At 44.1% G+C, this 19,841-nt stretch overlaps 2 long non-coding RNA genes across 2 annotated transcripts; both read left to right on the top strand.

Annotated features, from left to right (window-relative positions):
- The first annotated feature begins 1,876 nt into the window (after positions 1 to 1,876).
- On the top strand, positions 1,877 to 7,062 carry LOC130357235 (uncharacterized). Its single transcript, XR_008889142.1, has 4 exons — positions 1,877 to 2,003; positions 2,125 to 2,172; positions 6,206 to 6,254; positions 7,021 to 7,062. It is a non-coding gene; the product is annotated as an uncharacterized LOC130357235 (long non-coding RNA).
- A 1,703-nt stretch (positions 7,063 to 8,765) lies between these two features.
- Positions 8,766 to 10,448, top strand: LOC130357239 (uncharacterized). The gene is made up of 3 exons (XR_008889148.1): positions 8,766 to 8,943; positions 9,086 to 9,224; positions 9,368 to 10,448. It is a non-coding gene; the product is annotated as an uncharacterized LOC130357239 (long non-coding RNA).
- The last annotated feature ends 9,393 nt before the right edge of the window (positions 10,449 to 19,841 follow it).

The following is a 19,841-nucleotide window of genomic DNA, read 5'->3' as shown; positions in this document are numbered from 1 at the left end:
GGAGCGGACATGACAGTCACACTGTACACCAGGAGGGAACAACACATGCCCCTGCTTAGTACATGACTAGAGCTTGTCCCACCCCTGAGGAGCGGGCATGACAGTCACACTGTACACCAGGAGGGAACAACACATGCCCCTGCCTAGAGCATGAATAGAGCTTGACCCACCCCTGAGGAGCAGGCATGACAGTCACACTGTACACCAGGAGGGAACAACACATGCCTCTGCCTAGAGCATGAATAGAGCTTGACCCACCCCTGAGAAGTGGACATGACAGTCATACTGTACACCAGGAGGGAACAACACACACCCCTGATTAGGAGGGAAAAGTAGGGCTTTGTTTTTACCTTATTTACTAAAACTGCCTAAAAATAAAACTATATTTGTTGCCCATAGCAACCAACCAGGGCTTTGATTAGTTTATTTGTACTTTTGCTTCTCTCCCCATCTCACACTCATCTTTTCTCACTTTCAGCTCTTCAGTCGCATTGGATGCAGACACTATAAGGTATGTATATCATCATAATGCACAAAATAGTTAGCAAAGACATTTTGTGGACCCTAGCACAAGATCTGTTTTGTCTATAGAGCTAAAGCCGACAGCAGGGGCCCCTCTACTACCCAGAGTATACGAGGGAATTGAAGAGAATTCAATTACCTTATATATAATTCTGGGCATCTCCAATACAGGGCCGACCCCCATAGACTTTATGGTGCGGTCAGTGACTTGTAGCTGACAGATCCCTCCAGGAATGATCTCAGACTGCAGGGGGCGCCACAGGAGGAAATGGTGACATGCAGGAAGCTGCTGTTTGGCTGCTCACATGTCACTTCCTGTGCATGGAGGAGAGATCAGTGGAGGAACCTGGAGGCGAGGAGCTGATTCATTGACAGGCTGCAGAGGTTGTGTCACTAAATCTTGACCCCATCTGCTCCTATAGGACAGGTTTAGGGCCCCACAAGAGAATAGAAATCTTCTGTATAATAGTTACTTATTTGTGTCCTCTTTTTCTTCACAGATTCAAGACTAAAGTGATAACAACGAAGCGAGCCTTCAGGTATTTCTCCGGAATCCTCCATCATCCTCTAGTGTTAGGAGATCAGGGGCCCCTATAGTGAGAGCTGAAGGATCGCCTGGGGGCCACGTCTTATACATGACACATTCTGGACATTTCTCTAACAATGATTATAACTGGAGCTTTATTTTCTTCCATAGACCAGATCAATATCCGAAAAAGGTCTCCAGAGCAACACCACTGCGAAACATCATGTGAGTGTAGAGGAGGAGCAGGGGCCACCACCGCTGCTTATCCTGCAGCTTCTTCTACTTATTCTACAGAATATAAGGGGCCACAATGCAGATCTATCCATGAATGATTCATTGTCAGTAGAAATATCCAGATCATGATCTCTCTGTTCTATCCCAATAGTGAAAGAGCTGCAGAGGAATGGGAGGCCAGAAAACCAGAAAATACTGTGGAGAAGATGGATGGAGGGATGGAAAGATCGGAGAAGAAGGAGTATGGAGAAATGGAAAGATCAGAGAAGAAGGAGGATGGAGGAATGGAAAGATCAGAGGAGAAGGAGGATGGAGGAATGGAAAGATCAGAGGAGAAGGAGGATGGAGGAATCGAAAGATCAGAGGAGAAGGAGGATGGAGGAATGGAAAGATCAGAGGAGAAGGAGGATGGAGGAATGGAAAGATCAGAGGAGAAGGAGGATGGAGGAATGGAAAGATCAGAGGAGATGGAGGATGGAGGAATGGAAAGATCAGAGGAGAAGGAGGATGGAGGAATGGAAAGATCAGAGGAGGAGGAGGATGGAGGAATGGAAAGATCAGAGGAGGAGGAGGATGGAGGAATGGAAAGATCAGAGGAGAAGGATGATGGAGGAATGGAAAGATCAGAGGAGGAGGAGGATGGAGGAATGGAAAGATCAGAGGAGGAGGGGGATGGAGGAATGATGATACAGAAAGAGACAGCAAGAGAGGAAGAGACTGTGTAAGTAGAAATATGCTGGAGGGTTATATACCCCGGGGGCACATACTTATGGGGTCTTTGTGAGGCTTAGAAGAATTATTCTGGATGAGATCACATATAATATCTTGTGTTTCTTTTTCAGGATTTTTAGAACACCAAGTGGCCGGTCCAGACAACGACTGAGGGACATGTGAGTAATAGAAGGAGGTCACATCTGTCTCCTCCATCTTCTTCTGGTCATCTTCATTATACAAAATACAACATTCAGACACTGACTCCTCCTAGTGGCCCCTGGAAGGTTTTATCAGTGGATATTATGTTACATGGGGGGGCCCCGGCCTAGAATCTCCTTATCTCTACTTGGGAATATTGGGAGCTCAGAATCTCAAAGCTTTAATACTAATAAGTCAATGTCCCCCTGATATAGGAGGAGAGATGTGACAGGAGTCATAGTAACACTGGGATCACCCCTCATAGACATTGCAGAATTATAAGAAGCTCACAGAAATTTTGGGGCCCCTTCCACAGAAATTCTGAAATTTTGGGGCCCCTTACACAGCTCATGATCTCTCCCCCCCCCCCCTCCCCATGGTTTATACATAGTATCAGAAATATAAAATAATACCTCCACTTCAGGACAACATATCACTCCAGCAGTGACTAAATAATACCATCATACTGTATGGAAATAAAACCCCTATACACAGACCAGTTTCACTAATAACACCACTATACAAGGGACAAATAATTGTACCACACCATGAACACTACCACTACCACTACTATTGTTATTGAATAAAAATCACTATACACAGACCAAAGAGTAGTGTCACATACAGCACATCCGCAGCGTATTTGACTCTGCAGATGTGCTACCGGCAGTCACAGAGAGATTGCATAGTGTGCTCCCTGCTGTGGCCGGATAGCTCTGTGCGTCGGCTCATGACTGGCGGCGGGAAATCCGCCGCTACGAGTGGACACACAAAGCTACAGGGACTTTCTCTGTGACTGCCGGCAGTGCATCTGCAACTTCAAATACACTGAGGATGCGCCAAAAATGTCCCACGTGTACTGCATACTGTATACAGTAAGTTATTATAGGTATATACTCACAGGGGGCGTCTCTTCTTATCGGAGCTGTTCACTTTTCTCTTTCTTCTCCATCTGTCCTGGGTCATCATGAACACGTCTCCACTGAATCTGCCAGATTTTAGGATTCTCACCTGTACAAGCCGCCTATATGTATTACACTGCCTCATATAGTATTAGATTCCTCTGTGTCCCTGCATAGTAGTAGGCCCCCTCACATTGCCCCTATACAGCATTAAGAGAAGTAGGAAAAAGAACTCCAAGGATGGCGCTATCCCGAACAAATGGCATAAATGGCTTTCTAAATAAACAAACCGCATTTTATTGTAAAAGACAGTTTATATGTAGATCCAAGGCAAGACGCGTTTCGGGTAATATCCTACCCTTTATCAATTGCAGATGTGTCATATCAGGCTCACAGCCTCTATATATGCGAGCCTGATATTACACATCTGCAATTGCAATCCCTTGGATACCCCGTATTTAGGAGTGATACGCATAAACTCAAGGGTTATACAAGGTGAGAGTCCATAATTATTAATAGTTCCCCTTACATTGTCCCCATAGATTATTAATAAGCCCCCTTACATTGTCCCCATAGATTATTAATAGGCCCCTTTACATTGTCCCCATAGATTATTAATAGGCCCCTTTACATTGTCCCCATATATTATTAATAAGCCCCCTTACATTGCCCCCATATATTAATAGGCCCCCCTTACATTGCCCCCATAGATTATTAATAGGCCCCCTTACATTGCCCCCATAGATTATTAATAAGCCCCCTTACATTGTCCCCATAGATTATTAATAAGCCCCCTTACATTGCCCCCATAGATTATTTATCAGCCCCCTTACATAGTCCCCATAGATTAATAGGCCCCTTTACATTGTCCCCATAGATTATTATTAAGCCCCCTTACATTGCCCCCATATATTAATAGGCCCCCCTTACATTGCCCCCATAGATTATTAATAGGCCCCCTTACATTGCCCCCATAGATTATTATTAGGCCCTGTTAGATTATCCCCATAGATTATTATTAGGCCCCCTTTAAATTGCCCCCATATATTATTAATAGGCCCCCTTACATTGCCCCCATAGATTATTAATAGGCCACCTTACATTGCCCCCATAGATTATTAATAAGCCCCCTTACATTGTCCCCATAGATTAATAGGCCCCTTTACATTGTCCCCATAGATTATTAATAAGCCCCCTTACATTGCCCCCATATATTAATAGGCCCCCCCTTACATTGCCCCCATAGATTATTAATAGGCCCCCTTACATTGCCCCCATAGATTATTATTAGGCCCTGTTAGATTGTCCCCATAGATTATGATTAGGCCCCCTTTACATTGCCCCCATATATTATTATTAGGCCCCCTTACATTGCCCCCATAGATTATTATTAGGCCCCCTAACTTTGCCCCCATAGATTATTAATAGGCCCCCTTACATTGCCCCCATAGATTATTATTAGGCCCCCTTACATTGCCCCCATAGATTATTAATAGGCCCCCTTACATTGCCCCCATATATTATTAATAGGCCCCCTTACATTGTCCCCATATATATTTATTAGGCCCCCTTACATTGCCCCCATAGATTATTAATAGGCCCCCCCTTACATTGCCCCCATATATTATTAATAGGCCCCCCCTTACATTGCCCCCATAGATTATTATTAGGCCCTCCTTACATTGCCCCCATTGATTATTATTAGGCCCTCCTTACATTGCCCCCATAGATTATTAATAGGCCCCCTTACATTGCCCCCATATATTATTAATAGGCCCCCTTACATTGTCCCCATATATATTTATTAGGCCCCCTTACATTGCCCCCATAGATTATTAATAGGCCCCCCCTTACATTGCCCCCATATATTATTAATAGGCCCCCCCTTACATTGCCCCCATAGATTATTATTAGGCCCTCCTTACATTGCCCCCATTGATTATTATTAGGCCCTCCTTACATTGCCCCCATAGATTATTATTAGGCCCTCCTTACATTGCCCCCATAGATTATTATTAGGCCCTCCTTATATTGCCCCCATAGATTATTATTAGGCCCTCCTTACATTGCCCCCATAGATTATTATTAGGCCCCCTTACATTGCCCCCATAGATTATTAATAGGCCCCCTTACATTGCCCCCATATATTATTAATAGGCCCTCTTACATTGTCCCCATATATATTAATAGGCCCCCTTACATTGCCCCCATATATTATTATTAGACCCCCTTACATTGCCCCCATAGATTATTATTAGGCCCCCTTATATTGCCCCTATTGATTATTAGGCCCCATTACATTGCCCCCACTGAACAGAATAAAGCAGCTCTTGTCGCTCATCTTCTGTCGTAGCCTTCAGTGTATACAGCATCATTAGGAGCCGCTGCCGCACAGGAAGCCTGGGCTGGAGTTACAGGGCGGAGCCTCTGGCTCCTTCCTGTCGTGTTAGCTGCGCCGCCGCGAGTACAACAAGTGTTGAAAGTTGCAGCCACTTGGGGATTCGGGAGAGGTGTCCTGGATTCCCTTGCAGCCTCCCCTTCACAGGGGGTGCAATGGGGCCCGCAGGTGAAGGGGGCGGTTACCCCACTGCAGGGACCATACCACCACAGTTCCCTGCATGGAGTTAATGACAGGGGGCAGACATAGGGCTCCAGAGCCCCCTGGGAGCCCAGGCCCCTTACTGGGGTACTGGCTGTACCCCCCCCCCCCTGATGGCGGCTCAGCTCTGCAAATGTCATCAGCCACATGGAGTTAAATATAGGGATGAAAGGGAATGTCTAGGAAAAAGCTGTAGATAAGGGGCGCCTTTCTGTTACAGAAATGTAGAGATGGTGGCCATATTAATTCCAGTATTAGCTCTGTTGGAGCCCCCTCTATGTGTCACCGCCTCTCTGTACCCCCCACCAGCTCCCTGATACTCCAGTATTAGGCTGTATGGGTGAGCGGAGCCCTATGGATATGTGTGATGGATACACCGGAAGCTTCCAAGCATATAGGGCAGAGGTGGGGGCTGATGTGTAATGTGAACAGAGCCCAGGGCCTATGTACAGATCACAGCCATGTCACCAGGGGGCGCCGCTCATCTCACAAACTTTTCTTGTTTTGTAGATTCCGCTCCATATTCTGCTGTTGTTGCTGCAAAACCAGCGACTAGAAAGTGAGTATCCAAGCCCCCGATAAGAACGTTCTATCCTCATATTCATCTGTCCAAAAGATATTTATCCCATTCCTGCAAAAAGCTGTGCCTATAATGGTCAGGAGCGGCTATAATATACAGCTGGGCGCTCACTGCAACTGCCGGGACCGACGCTAGCGCCAATCATGACCATTTAGCCCCCTAGATGCTCTGATCAATTGTGACCATATCTATCTATTTGCTGTATATCTGTCTATCACGTCGTCCCACTGCTACAGTCCAGACCGGAGGCCGGAGCTCCAGAGAACTTTACCCAAGGACCGTGAATATATAGCGGAACTGGGTTGTAGATGTAACTAGTCTGCGCCCAGCTATGGTACACAACCAAGCTTGAAATTGCAGAGTCTTATAACCATGGGATTGTGTAATGTAACGTCTTTACAATAGTTGGTGTTTTTTTGGCTGCTCCAGGTATGTGGTTTACACTATCTGGGCACATTTCATTACTGTTTACTTTGGGATTGGGCAATATGGTGGTTAACAATGTTTACAATCTTAAGCACTTTATTACCCTGTTTACATATAGTGGGGTTTGTAGGTTCTACCTGCTGCCAAAGTTCAGGGGTAGCAGAAAACCTTGTGTACTATTTCCCCTGAGGAAGCTAATGCGATTGTTAGCAGAAACATGTTGAGAGTACACATTTGCTACTTTTGGTTACTTACCTGTTAAACCTGAAAACATTTTAAATATTTCTTATATGGCAACTATTCTTCTTTTTTTCCCCAGAAAACAAATACAAAAAGAAAAAAAAAGATAAAAAGAAAAAAAGGTAAATCTCCAATCCATCATGTCTATCCATCTACTGTATCTCTGTCTATCATGTTGCCTCTTTTCTGTTTCTAGCTTTTTGTCTGGTTATCTCTGTGTGGATTTCTTTAAAAAAAAAAAAATGAAATATGCATGGCAACTAATGTTTTGTTGTTTTTTTTTTTCAGAAAAAAAAAAAAAAAAAGGTAAAGTTACAGTCCAGTACATCTATCTATCTATCTAGCTATCTATCTACTGTATCTCTGTCTATCATGTCGTCTCTTGTCTTTTTCAATGTTTTTCTCTGTTGGTATCTGTACGGATTTGTTACAATTGTTAAATATTTCTTGTATAGCAATTAATCTTTTTTTTATTTTTTATTTTCAGCTAAAAAAAAAATAAAAAAAAAATAAAAAAACTTGTGCACCATCTACCACCTACCTGACAGCTCAGAGTACTGTGCTCAATCTACCACCTACATGAAAGCTCGGAGTAACTGTGCACCATCCACCACCTACCTGACAGCTCAGAGTACTGTGCATCAGACAAAAAAAATAAAAAATAAAAATAAAAAAAAGGTAAATCTCCAATCATGTCTATCAATCTACTGTATCTCTGTCTATTGTCTGTCTCTATCTCTTTTTCTGTTTGTCTCTGTATGGATTTGTTAAAAAAAATTGTTAATTATTTCTTGTATGGAATCAAATTTTTTTTCTTCCAGAAAAAAAAAAAAAAAAAAAAAAAAACCTGTGCACCATCCACCAGCTACCTGACAGCTCAGAGTACTGTGCACCATCCACCAGCTACCTGACAGCTTCAAGTACTGTGCACCCTCCACCAGCTACCTGACAGCTTCAAGTACTGTGCACCATCCACCACCTACCTGACAGCTCAGAGTACTGTGCATCAGACAAAAAATACAAAAAAAAAAAAAAAAAAAAGGTAAATCTCCAATCATGTCCATCCATCTACTGTATCTCTGTATATTGTCTGTCTCTATCTCTTTTTCTGTATGTCTCTGTATGGATTTGTGAAAAAGAAAAATTGTTAAATATTTCTTGTATGGAATCCAATTTTTTTCTTCCAGAAAAAAAAAAAAAAAAAAAAAAAAAAACCTGTGCACCATCCACCAGCTACCTGACAGCTCAGAGTACTGTGCACCCTCCACCAGCTACCTGACAGCTCAGAGTACTGTGCATCAGACAAAAAAAAAAAAAAAAAAAAAAAAAAAAAAGGTAAATCTCCAATCATGTCTATCCATCTACTGTATCTCTGTCTATTGTCTGTCTCTATCTCTTTTTCTGTTTGTCTCTGTATGGATTTGTTAAAAAAAAAAAATTGTTAAATATTTCTTGTATGGAATCACATTTTTTTCTTCCAGAAAACAAAAAAAAAAAAAAAAAAACCTGTGCACCATCCACCAGCTACCTGACAGCTCAGAGTACTGTGCACCATCCACCAGCTACCTGACATCTCCGAGTACTGTGCACCATCCACCACCTACCTGACAGCTCAGAGTACTGTGCATCGGGCAAAAAATACAAAAAAAAAAAAAAAAAAATAAGGTAAATCTCCAATCATGTCCATCCATCTACTGTATCTCTGTCTATTGTCTGTCTCTATCTCTTTTTCTGTTTGTCTCTGTATGGATTTGTAAAAAAAAAATTGTTAAATATTTCTTGTATGGAATCAAATTTTTTTCTTCCAGAAAAAAAAAAAAAATGACAAAAAAAAATACCTGTGCACCATCCACCACCTACCTGACAGCTCAGAGTACTGTGCACCATCCACCAGCTACCTGACAGCTCAGAGTACTGTGCACCATCCACCACCTACCTGACAGCTCAGAGTACTGTGCATCAGACAAAAAATACAAAAAAAATACAAAAAAATAAAGAAAAGGTAAATCTCCAATCATGTCCATCCATCTACTGTATCTCTGTCTATTGTCTGTCTCTATCTCTTTTTCTGTTTGTCTCTGTATGGATTTGTTAAAAAAAAAATGTTAAATATTTCTTGTATGGAATCACATTTTTTCTTCCAGAAAAAAAACCAAAAAAAAACCTGTGCACCATCCACCACCTACCTGACAGCTTCAAGTACTGTGCACCATCCACCACCTACCTGACAGCTCAGAGTACTGTGCATCAGACAAAAAAAATAAAAAAAAAAATAAAGAAAAGGTAAATCTCCAATCATGTCTATCCATCTACTGTATCTCTGTCTATTGTCTGTCTCTATCTCTTTTTCTGTTTGTCTCTGTATGGATTTGTGAAAACAAAATTGTTAAATATTTCTTGTATGGAATCTAATTTTTTTCTTACAGAAAAAAAAAAAAAAAAAATCTGTGCACCATCTACCAGCTACCTGACAGCTGTAAGTACTGTGCACCATCCACCACCTACCTGACAGCTCAGAGTACTGTGCACCATCCACCATCTACCTGACAGCTCGGAGTACTGTGCACCATCCACCACCTACTTGACAGCTCAGAGTACTATGCACCATCCACCACCTACCTAATAGCTCGGAGTACTGTTAACCATCCACCTCCTACTTGACAGCTTGGAGTACTGTGCGCCATCCACCTCCTACTTGACAGCTCGGAGTACTGTGCACCATCACCATTCGGCACAACCTCTGAAGCAGTCAGCCTATTATTTCCACCTCCCTCCTCCTGAGGATCAAGCTCTTCTACAGAGCAGGAGCTGCTGATGCCGCATAGATTGTGACTCCATCTGACACCGCGGCTCAAACCGGCTACTGACAGCCTAATGCTACTGTACAACTTCTGTACTACTTGTCTACAAAGAGGAGGACAAGATGCTGCTGGGAAGACTCAAGAGATGTCTCCTGAAGATCACCAAGTTCGTTACCACAACGAGAGCTCCCAGAATGGCGCAGTCAGGTTTCATCACAAGACATCATCTAAATCAAGAAGAGCAACAGCAGGGCGCCCTCCAGTGGTAAGCCATACACCAATCTTCCCAGGTCCACTGCTTATGCTTGCCTCTCCAGCTAGTAGCCCTGCTTTAGCAGCCTCCATAGGCCATGTACTGTCCCAGCAGTGAGTGGTTTCACTAGATCTATACCAGACTGTGCTGAGCGGAGTGCGCCTGCTACTGCCCCTGCCAAGCCCACACCCATGAGGAGCACATGTAGAGACCCCGCCATGTATCTCACTGGACTCTTCTATTAATCTGAAGTGCAGCAAACACCTAGCGGTCTGGAATTCTTCTGGAGAAAACTATCCTCAAGGGAAAAAGAGGCTTCACCAACTCTCATAGAAGAACGGAGCCCGGTATTCCATGGATAGAGACATTCACCATGACCACCGACACAGTAACCGCACATCCATTGTCTGCATTGGGGTGAGATGTTGACTTTATTAGGAAACCAGGGTCGGCCATGGGGGTGTGATCTGGAGGGGGGCGGGGTTGGGGGGAAACTGGGGTAGAAAGATACTGCCCTGTGGGAAAGATAATACTCGATGGGCAGAATTATCCTGGGGGCAGAAATAATCCTTGGGGGAATAGGGCACTGGAAGGTGATGGGTATGAGGCGGGGGGTGATATTGGGGGTGATACTGGGGGAGGTTGTATTGGGGGGTGATATTGGGGGAGGTTGTATTGGGGTAATACTGGGGGAGGTTGTATTGGGGGGTAATACTGGGGGAGGTTGTATTGGGGGGTGATACTGGGGGAGATTGTATTGGGGTGTGATACTGGGGGTTCAGTTCCCAATAATAAAGGCCCCTGTGAGTGGTGGGATAAACACCAATTAGACTATTTATGCAAATCTGCCTTTAGGCAAAATAATGTCATTTTACCCCCTCACTGAAAACTATTATTTCATATTTAAAAAAAAAAATATTTACTCTATAAAAACCGCTGGTTTGGTGCTGACGGTTCTTACATATTATAAGTTATAACACTGTATGAGTAACATCCAGCAGTTCTCCAGTATTTGTATGACTCTGTTCACATCAGTATTTGAAGATCTTACTGCACTAGTCCTGTATAATCATCGGGACAGACCAGACTAAGGAGGTCTAGATCATAGCTCCTGACATGTTTCTCCAGTACTCCGGCGGGCGTCATCAGGGACATTCAGGGCTATAACGGAGAAAACTTTTTTTGGGGGGGTTGTTTAGTGCTGGGGGGTATTTTATCACCCTTGTGGGTACGTCACTAAGAGGGGGTAGTCTATCACTCCTGTGGGTTCATCACAAACAGGTGGGACTAGTAGTTTAATACCCCTGTGGGTATGTTACTAAAATGTGGGTTCATCACTAAGAGAGGGGAGGTACTGTAGTTTATTACTTTTCTGGGTATGTCAGTAGAAAGGGGTAGTTAATCACCCCTGTGGCTACTTCACTAAAAGTTGGGTAGATTATTATCCCTGTGGATATATCACTTGGAAGAGGGTAATTTATTACCCCTGGCGATAATTCACTAGGGGGGGGATGGCTTATTATCCCTTTTGGTACGTCATTAACAAAGGGATAGTATATTGACCCTGTGGGTACATCACTAAGGGTTAAATAGTTTATAACCCCTTTAGGTATGTCACTAAGAGGTGGGTAGTATATAACCCCTGTGGGTAGGCCACTAAAGGGTACATAGTGTTTTTCCCCTTTGGGTACATCACTAGGAGGTGGGTATTTCATTTCCCCTGTGGGTACATCTCTAGGAAGGGAGTGGTTTATTACCCCTGGTGGTACGTCACTAAAGGGGGGAGTTAATTTCCCCTGTGGGTACATCCCTAAGATGTGTGTTGTTTATTACCCCTTTGGGTACGCCACCAAGAAATTTTTTATTGCTGTTGGTACATCACTAAAAATGGGGTAGTTTATTACCCCTGTGGGTAGCTTATTACCTCTGCGGGTATGCCACAAATGGGGGGTAGTTTATTACCCCTGTGGGTACGCCACAAATGAAGGTAGTATATTACCCATGTGAGCATGCCTCAAACAGGGGGAAAAGTTTATTAAACCTGTAGTTATACCACAAACGGGGGGGGGGGGGGGCTGATAACTTATTACCCCTGGAGGGGGTTCTTAAGCCTGTGGTCCCGTCATTTTGAGGGGAGGGGGGAAGATTATCACCCCTGTGGGTACTTCACTAAGAGGGGGATGGGAGTTTTTACCTTTGTGGGTCCATCACTAAGGGTGGGTAGTTTATTACCCCTGTGGGTACATCAATAGAAAAGGGGTAGTTTATTACCTCTGTGGCTAGACCACAAACAGGGAATAGTTTATCACCTCTGTATGTACTTCACTAAAAGGTGGGTATGCCACAAACCGTGGGGGGTGGATGGGTGGGGGGGTTAGTTTATAACCCCTGTGAATACTTCAGTAAGAGGGGGTAGTTTATTACTCCTGTGGGTATGTCACAAAAACGGGGATGGGGGGGTACATCACTTAGAAAGAGGTAGTTCATTCCCCCTGTGGGTATGTCACTAAGTAGTGGATAGTTTATTATCCCTGTGGGTATGCCAAAAACAGGGGGTAATTTATTAACCCTGGTGGTAAGTCCTGAGGGAGTAGTGCATTATCGCTTTGGGTATTTCACTGACAAACCCCTGTTAGTACGTCAATAAGAAGGAGGTAGTTTATTACCCCAATGGGAGCATTACTAAGAGGTACGTAGTTTATTATCCCTGTGAGTACGGTGTAAGAGGTGGGTAGTTTATTACCCCTGTGGGTAGGTTACTAAAGGGTGCAAAGTTTATTACCACGAAGTGTATGTCAATAAAAATGTATGTTTATTATCCCTATGAGTACATCACTAGGAAGAGGGTCATTTATTACTCCTGTGGGTACGCCACAAAAAGGGGAGGCTGGTAGTTTATTTCCCTTGTGGGTACGTTACTAGGAAACAGGGTAGTTTATTACCCCTGTGGGTACTTCAATAAAAGGCGAGGGGTTATTACCCCGGTGGGCCCATCACTATTTGAGGGGGGGGGGGGGGAGTTTATCGCCCCTGTGGTTACATCACTAAGAGGAAGTAGTTTATTAGTCTTGGGGGTACTTCATCAAGAGGTGAGTAGTTTATTACCCCTTTAAGTCTGTCACTAAGAGGTGAGTAGTTTATCACCCCTGTGATTGTGTCACTAAAAGGTGAGTAGTTTATTACACCTTTGGGTAGGTAGACCACAAACAGGTGGATATGGGAGTTTATTACCCATGTGGGTTTGTCACTAAAAGGGGGGGTTATTACCCTTTTGAATCCGTTACTAAGAGGGGGAGATAGTTTATCCCCCCTGTGGGTACTTCATTAAGAGATGGCAGGTTATTACTCCTTTGGGTACGTCACTTAGAGAGAAGTAGTCTGTTACCCCTGTGGATACATCACTAAGTAGTGGATAGTTTATTATCCCTGTGGGTATGCCAAAAACAGGGGGGTAGATTATTATCCCTTTGGGTACATCACTAAGAAAGGGATAATGTATTACCCCTGTAGGTATGTCACTTAAAGATGGGTAGTTTATTACCCCAATGGGTACATCACTAAGAGGTAGGTAGTTTATTGCCTCTGTGGGTTCGACACTATAAAGGGGATAGTTTATTACCCCTGAGGGTACTTCACTATGATGAAATTAATGTATTATCCCTGTGGGTATGTCACTAAGAGGGGGGTAGTTTATTATCCCTGTGGGTACATTACTAAGAGGAATGTTGTTTCTTACCCCTTTGGGTACGCCACCAAGAGTTGCGTCGTTTTTTACTGCTGTGGGTACGTCACTAAAAATGGGGTAGTTTATCACCCCTGTGGGTACTTCAGAATGTGGTGGGTAGTTTATTACCCCTGTGGGTACGCCACAAATGGGGGTAGTTTACTACCCATGTGAGCATGCCACAAACAGGGGATAAAGTTTATTAACCCTTTGGTTATGCCACAAACGGCAGGGACGCTGATAGCTTATTACCCCTGCAGGGGGTTCTTACGCCTGTGGTCCCGGCATTATGGGGGGGGTACATTATCACCCCTGTGGGTACTTCACTAAGAGGGGTTAGTTTATTACCCCTGTGGGTATGTCACTAAAAGGGGGATGGGAGTTTTTACCTTTTTGGGTCCATCACTAAGGGGGGGGTAGTTTATTACCCCTGTGGGTACATCAATAGAAAAGGGGTAGTTTATTACCTCTGTAGCTAGACCACAAACAGGGAATAGTTTATCACCTCTGTAGGTACTTCACTAAAAGGTGGGTATGCCACAAACGGTGGGGGGTGGATGGGTGGGGGGGTTAGTTTATAACCCCTGTGAATACTTCTCTAAGAGGTGGTAGTTTATTACTCCTGTGGGTATGTCACAAAAACGGGGGTGGGGGGGTACATCACTTACAAAGAGGTAGTTCATTCCCCCTGTGGGTATGTCACTAAGTAGTGGATAGTTTATTATCCCTGTGGGTATGCCAAAAACAGGGGGGTAATTTATTAACCCTGGTGGTAAGTCCTGAGGGGGTAGTGCATTATCGCTTTGGGTATTTCACTGACAAACCCCTGTTAGTACGCCACTAGGAAGGGGGTAGTTTATTACCCCAATGGGAGCATTACTAAGAGGTAAGTAGTTTATTATCCCTGTGAGTACGGTGTAAGAGGTGGGTAGTATATTACCCCTGTAGGTAGGTTACTAAAGGGTGCAAAGTTTATTACCACGAAGTGTATGGCAATAAAAAGGAAGGGGGGTTGTTTATTATCCCTATGAGTACATCACTAGGAATAGGGTCATTTATTACCCCTGTGGGTACGCCACAAAAAGGGGAGGCTGGTAGTTTATTTCCCTTGTGGGTACGTTACTAGGAAAGGGGTAGTTTATTACCCCTGTGGGTACTTCAATAAAAGGCGAGGGGTTATTACCCCGGTGGGCCCATCACTATTTGAGGGGGGGGAGTTTATCGCCTCTGTGGTTACATCACTGAGAGGAAGTAGTTTATTAGTCTTGGGGGTACTTCATCAAGAGGTGAGTAGTTTATTACCCCTTTCAGTATGTCACTAAGAGGTGAGTAGTTTATTACCCCTACGGTTGTGTCACTAAGAGGTGAGTAGTTTATTACTCCTTTGGGTAGGTACCCACAAACAGGTGGATATGGGAGTTTATTACCCATGTGGGTATGTCACTAAGAGGTGAGTAGTTTATTACTCCTTTGGGTAGGTACCCACAAACAGGTGGATATGGGAGTTTATTACCCATGTGGGTATGTCACTAAAAGGGGGGGTTATTACCCTTTTGAATCCGTTACTAAGAGGGGGAGATAGTTTATCCCCCCTGTGGGTACTTCATTAAGAGGTGGCAGGTTATTACCCCTTTGGGTACGTCACTTAGAGAGAAGTAGTCTGTTACCCCTGTGGATACATCACTAAGTAGTGGATAGTTTATTATCCCTGTGGGTATGCCAAAAACAGGGGGGGTAGATTATTATCCCTTTGGGTACATCACTAAGAAAGGGATAGTGTATTACCCCTGTGGGTATATCACTTAAAGATGGGTAGTTTATTACCCCAATGGGTACATAACTAAGAGGTAGGTAGTTTATTGCCTCTGTGGGTTCGACACTATAAAGGGGATAGTTTATTACCCCTGAGGGTACTTCACTATGATGAAATGAATGTATTACTCCTGTGGGTATGTCACTAAGAGGGGGGTAGTTTATTATCCCTGTGGGTACATCACTAAGAGGCATGTTGTTTATTACCCCTTTGGGTACGCCACCAAGAGTTGTGTCGGTTTTTACTGCGGTGGGTACGTCACTAAAAATAGGGTAGTTTATCACCCCTGTGGGTACTTCAGAATGTGGTGGGTAGTTTATTACCCCTGTGGGTATGCCACAAATGGGGGTAGTTTATTACCCATGTGAGCATGCACAAACAGGGGATAAAGTTTATTACCCCTTTGGTTATGCCACAAACAGCAGGGGGGCTGATAGCTTATTACCCCTGGAGGGGTTTTTTACGCCTGTGGTCCTGGCATTATGGGGGGGGGGGGTAGATTATCACCCCTGTGGGTACTTCACTAAGAGGGGTTAGTTTATTACCCCTGTGGGTATGTCACTAAAAGGGGGATTGGAGTTTTTACCTTTGTCGGTCCATCACTAACGGGGGGTAGTTTATTACCCCTGTGGGTACGTCAATAGAAAAGGGGTAGTTTATTATCTCTGTGCCTAGACCACAAACAGGGAATAGTTTATCACCTCTGTAGGTACTTCACTAAAAGGTGGCTATGCCACAAACCGTGGGGGGTGGATGGGTGGGGGGGTTAGTTTATAACCTCTGTGGATACTTCTCTAAGAGGTGGTAGTTTATTACTCCTGTGGGTATGTCACAAAAACGGAGGTGGGGGGGTACATCACTTACAAAGAGGTAGTTCATTCCCCCTGTGGGTATGTCACTAAGTAGTGGATAGTTTATTATCCCTGTGGGTATGCCAAAAACAGGGCGGTAATTTATTAACCCTGGTGGTAAGTCCTGAGGGGGTAGTGCATTATCGCTTTGGGTATTTCACTGACAAACCCCTGTTAGTACGTCACTAAGAAGGAGGTAGTTTATTACCCCAATGGGAGCATTACTAAGAGGTAAGTAGTTTATTATCCCTGTGAGTACGGTGTAAGAGGTGGGTAGTATATTACCCCTGTGGGTAGGTTACTAAAGGGTGCAAAGTTTATTACCACGAATGTATGTCAATAAAAAGGAAGGGGGGTTGTTTATTATCCCTGTGAGTACATCACTAGGAAGAGGGTCATTTATTACCCCTGTGGGTACGCCACAAAAAGGGGAGGCTGGTAGTTTATTTCCCTTGTGGGTACGTTACTAGGAAAGGGGTAGTTTATTACCCCTGTGGGTACTTCAATAAAAGGCGAGGGGTTATTACCCCGGTGGACCCATCACTATATGAGGGGGGGGGGGGGAGTTTATCGCCCCTGTGGTTACATCACTAAGAGGAAGTAGTTTATTAGTCTTGGGGGTACTTCATCAAGAGGTGAGTAGTTTATTACCCCTTTCAGTATGTCACTAAGAGATGAGTAGTTTATTACCCCTGTGATTGTGTCACTAAAAGGTGAGTAGTTTATTACTCCTTTTGGTAGGTAGACCACAAACAGGTGGATATGGGAGTTTATTACCCATGTGGTTATGTCACTAAAAGGGGGGGGTTATTACCCTTTTGAATCCGTTACTAAGAGGGGGAGATAGTTTATCCCCCCTATGGGTACTTCATTAAGAGGTGGCAGGTTATTACCCCTTTGGGTACGTCACTTAGAGAGAAGTAGTCTGTTACCCCTGTGGATACATCACTAAGTAGTGGATAGTTTATTATCCCTGTGGGTATGCCAAAAACAGGGGGGTAGATTATTATCCCTTTGGGTACATCACTAAGAAAGCGATAATGTATTACCCCTGTAGGTATGTCACTTAAAGATGGGTAGTTTATTACCCCAATGGGTACATCACTAAGAGGTAGGTAGTTTATTGCCTCTGTGGGTTCGACACTATAAAGGGGATAGTTTATTACCCCTGAGGGTACTTCACTATGATGAAATTAATGTATTACTCCTGTGGGTATGTCACTAAGAGGGGAGTAGTTTATTATCCCTGTGGGTACATCACTAAGAGGCATGTTGTTTATTACCCCTTTGGGTACGCCACCAAGAGTTGTGTCGGTTTTTACTGCTGTGGGTACGTCACTAAAAATGGGGTAGTTTATCACCCCTGTGGGTACTTCAGAATGTGGTGGGTAGTTTATTACCCCTGTGGGTACGCCACAAATAGGGGTAGTTTATTACCCATGTGAGCATGCCACAAACAGGGGAAAAAGTTTATTACCCCTTTGGTTATGCCACAAACGGCAGGGGGGCTGATAGCTTATTACCCCTGGAGGGGGTTCTTACGCCTGTGGTCCTGGCATTATGAGGGGGGGGGGGATAGATTATCACCCCTGTGGGTACTTCACTAAGAGGGGTTAGTTTATTACCCCTGTGGGTATGTCACTAAAAGGGGGATGGGAGATTTTACCTTTGTGGGTCCATCACTAAGGGGGGGTAGTTTATTACCCCTGTGGGTACGTCCATAGAAAAGGGGTAGTTTATTACTTCTGTGGCTAGACCACAAACAGGGAATAGTTTATCACCTCTGTAGGTACTTCACTAAAAGGTGGCTATGCCACAAACCGTGGGGGGTTAATAGTTGGGGGTTGGGTTATTTTATAACCCCTGTGGATACTTCTCTAAGAGGTGGTAGTTTATTACCCCTTTCAGTATGTCACTAAGAGGTGAGTAGTTTATTACCTCTATGGTTGTGTCACTAAAAGGTGAGTAGTTTATTACTCCTTTGGGTAGGTAGACCACAAACAGGGGGATATGGGAGTTTATTACCCATGTGGGAATGTCACTAAGAGGTGAGTAGTTTATTACTCCTTTGGGTAGGTACCCACAAACAGGTGGAAATGGGAGTTTATTACCCATGTGGGTATGTCACTAAAAGGGGGGGTTATTACCCTTTTGAACCCGTTACTTAGAGGGGGAGATAGTTTATCCCCCCTGTGGGTACTTCATTAAGAGGTGGCAGGTTATTACCCCTTTGGGTACGTCACTTAGAGAGAAGTAGTCTGTTACCCCTGTGGATACATCACTAAGTAGTGGATAGTTTATTATCCCTGTGGGTATGCCAAAAACAGGGGGGTAGATTATTATCCCTTTGGGTACATCACTAAGAAAAGGATAGTGTATTACCCCTGTAGTTATATCACTTAAAGATGGGTAGTTTATTACTCCAATGGGTACATCACTAAGAGGGAGGTAGTTTATTGCCTCTGTGGGTTCAACACTATAAAGGGGATAGTTTATTACCCCTGAGGGTACTTCACTATGATGAAATTAATGTATTACTCCTGTAGGTATGTCACTAAGAGGGGGGTAGTTTATTATCCCTGTGGGTACATCACTAAGAGGCATGTTGTTTATTACCCCTTTGGGTACGCCACCAAGAGTTGTGTAGTTTTTTACTGCTGTGGGTACGTCACTAAAAATGGGGTAGTTTATCACCCCTGTGGGTACTTCAGAATGTGGTGGGTAGTTTATTACCTCTGTGGGTACGCCACAAATGGGAGTAGTTTATTACCCATGTGAGCATGCCACAAACAGGGGATAAAGTTTATTACCCCTTTGGTTATGCCACAAACAGCAGGGGCGCTGATAGCTTATTACCCCTGGAGGGGGGTTCTTACAACTGTGGTCCCGGCATTATGAAGGGGGGGGGGGTAGATTATCACCTCTGTGGGTACTTCACTAAGAGGGGTTAGTTTATTACCCCTGTGGGTATGTCACTAAAAGGGGGATGGGAGTTTTTACCTTTGTGGGTCCATCACTAACGGGGGGTAGTTTATTACCCCTGTGGGTACGTCAATAGAAAAGGGGTAGCTTATTACCTCTGTGGCTAGACCACAAACAGGGAATAGTTTATCACCTCTGTAGGTACTTCACTAAAAGGTGGGTATGCCACAAACCGTGGGGGGTGGATGGGTGGGGGGGGGGGGTTAGTTTATAACCCCTGTGAATACTTCTCTAAGAGGTGGTAGTTTATTACTCCTGTGGGTATGTCCCAAAAACAGGGGTGGGGGGGGTACATCACTTACAAAGAGGTAGTTCATTCCCCCTGTGGGTATGTCACTAAGTATTGGATAGTGTATTATCCCTGTGGGTATGACAAAAACAGGGGGTAATTTATTAACCCTGGTGGTAAGTCCTGAGGGGGTAGTGCATTATCGCTTTGGGTATTTCACTGACAAACCCCTGTTAGTACGTCACTA

This window comes from Hyla sarda, chromosome 2 (assembly GCF_029499605.1).
Source record: "Hyla sarda isolate aHylSar1 chromosome 2, aHylSar1.hap1, whole genome shotgun sequence".
Lineage (NCBI taxonomy): Eukaryota > Metazoa > Chordata > Amphibia > Anura > Hylidae > Hyla > Hyla sarda.
The sequence above is the reverse complement of the archived record's forward strand: the minus strand, read 5'-3'. Positions and strand labels throughout refer to the sequence as shown.